We start from the raw sequence: 3,088 nt of genomic DNA on the forward strand, positions 1-3,088 counted from the left end.
TAGATAAGTTGGTGGTATTTCCTGTATCATGTCTCAATACAATTTTGGCTATTACAATTGTGGCTGCAGTTTTTGAATTGAGAATCACGATTTCAACGATTTATCAAGATTTCTCTGGATTCTCAGAATGTTTTAATAATATTATGTCCTGTAGATGATGAACTCAAATTCCATGTTAAGAAGCATTAAAATGACATTGTTTCATCATGTGTGCACACAGGTTTACACAGAGTGATGAATATCCCTACATCTTTACTTCTTAGAGACCCTGCCTCTCTGGGATGCTCTTTTTCATACCCAATCGTATTGCCAAAACCCTAGTTTTTTTTTAAACATGTCTGCACTTTTTGCAAACTAAATATGAGTTTAAGAGATTTGCAGATTATTACATTCTGTTTTTCTTCACATTTTACATAATGTCACAACTTTTTCTGTTTTGCGGTTGTACAATAAATGTGGACATACTGTACATGCATCTCTATCTCTCTCTCTCTGTGTGTGTGTCTCTCTCTGTATCTATCTGTGAGTTGCTACAGTACATTGCTGTAGAGTGTTTACTGTAAGATCTGTGAGTTGCTACAGTACATTGCTGTAGAGTGTTTACTGTAAGATCTGTGAGTTGAAGTACATTGCAGGTTTACTGTAAGATCTGTGGAAGTGCAGGTCTCTGGCTCTAAAATGCACACTGCTCCCTAGAGATCTCCTACAGATAAAAGCTACTACTGTACCTACTACAAGAGAACAAGAATTACTCTGCTAGTCCAGTCGCACTACTGATAGTAAATATGTAGAGGAACCGATGAGGGAATACACTGTAAGAACACATGTAAGACAGCTAACAACACGAAACCTGACCACTTGTGAAAGTTCCTCCTTGGTCTCTTCCTCAAAGGATGTGAGAGTTTAGAGTAAAAAAGTCTCAACTATAATTATCTTGTACACAACTCAAACATGCAAAGCCCACAGCAGCAAAAAGCCACCAACTGCAAGAGTACAAAGTGATCAAACAAAGTTTCACACCGTGAGAACAGGACATGCAAGTATTCATTATAAAAGATGCTTAAAATGACAGAGGAACAGATAACTGTGTTGTGAGGTGGAACTGTCACTGTCAAGGCTACTGCGGTTTCCACAGAATGCGTCAGAGTCGGTGAAACGCTTTAAAATATTTCAGGCCAGAAAACCCAAAGAAAAAATGTGATGTGTATGTGGGTGAGAGAGAAAGAAAGAGAGAAAAGATAGCGAAAGTCCAATGACTAATTAAAACAATCAATAGTCATATATTAAAAAGCATGATCCCCTGGAACCTTTGGTGGTACTGTATGTTATGAAAGGAGGGATTCGGTCTGCCTCTCTCTCTCTCTGCCTCTCTCTCAGGGACTCGACCTTAGTTGACTCTCTCTCTCTCTCTCCCTCCCCCTACATCTCTCTTCCTCTTACCCCTTGCTACACAGCTTATCCTGCATGCCCCCTCAGAGGCCTAAGCTGAAAGACCACTGACTTTGTAGATTGCATGACTACGTTCAGTACGTGACTATATGGGGGCGTTATGCTTTCCCCTAAAGGCCAAACATGAGTTGAGCAGTGAGTTCAACAACCTGCTGAACTTGCTGCATGGAGCTGACTTTGGTCAAGCCCTCATATATCATCATATGTAAATGATCACCTTATTCTGGTAATAGCTATACACAATTAAACAAGGCATACTGCATTGTAAGTGAAGCCTATTCTTATATTTACGTTATTTTATGAAGTGTCTGTAATCAAAGCAAAGTACAGTGTACATAAGGTATGCACTTTCAAACACAAAACAAAAATGTCCCTTTACCTTTACTAGGAAAGTCCAGTGTCTGCAAAACACTGCAAAGACTGCATGTATCATCAATCACCTTGTTAGAAAAGGGGTCAGTCCTCTTGCATGCTCACTGCCGTTACTGAACAATGAAACTGCAATCTTACGATCAGTGTCAAGTTACCTACCAGGTTTTATACAGTGAGCTAAAATTGATCTGTATGCAAATCCCATCTACAGCCTTAAGCAAAAACAAAAGAAGAAAACTGTCAGTGTCTCAGTCAACCTCTTTTTTCCTATGCATGCACGCACACACACGCACACACACACACACACACACACACACATGCACGCATGCACAAGACACAAAATAATGACTATTATGTGCCCATGTGAGGATTTTAGTTTAGCCTACATTGCATCTTTAAATATAAAGCAAAATAAACATGGGACACACATTTCTATATAAATAGTGTTTAATGTGATCCATTATCTTTCATGACATTTGTGACATGAAAACTTGACTGCATCTGACTGACCTTTTAAAGTGGGCAGGAATATAATGGTAAGAATAAAGTACTTCCTGTCTCTGCTATGAGACCTCAGTGTGAGGGTCTTGGGGGAGGTTGCAGGTGCTCTTGCTGTACTCCTGTGGTCAGATACATTTGAGTTGATGAAGGTCATAAATATAACCATGTGAACAGTGCATCTATTCTCACTCCCATTACGCCCATTTTTCTCATACGGGACACATTTATAGATAACCATAATGTGTTTTACAGTATGTGATGCATTATCTTTCATAACATTTGTAAAATGAAAACAGCAAGCTGGGAAGTAGGATCCTCAAGAAGTTTGCAAGTGTGCATAAACCTACTATTCGGCCACCCCTAAACAATACTCACAAGCAGAAATGGTTGCAGTGGGCTCAGGAATACATGAAGACTAATTTTCAAACAGTTTTGTTTACGGATGAGTGTCGTGCAACCCCAGATGATCCAGATGGATGGTTGGTGAATGGCCACCATGTCCCAATAAGGCTGAGACGTCAGCAAGGGGGTGGCTGTCATGTTTTGGGCCCAAATTCGTGGGAGAGAGCTGGTAGGTCCCTTTAGGGTCCCTGATGGTGTGAAAATGACCTCGGCAAATTATGTAGAGTTTCTGACTGACCACTTTCTTCCGTGGTACAAAAAGAAGAACCGTGCCTTCCGTAGCAAAATCATCTTTATGCATGACAATGCACCATCTCATGCTGCAAAGAATACCTCTGGGTCATTGGCTGCTATGGGCATGAAA

The sequence above is a fragment of the Alosa alosa genome, chromosome 3, assembly GCF_017589495.1.
Source record: "Alosa alosa isolate M-15738 ecotype Scorff River chromosome 3, AALO_Geno_1.1, whole genome shotgun sequence".
In the NCBI taxonomy this organism is placed as follows: Eukaryota; Metazoa; Chordata; class Actinopteri; order Clupeiformes; family Clupeidae; genus Alosa; species Alosa alosa.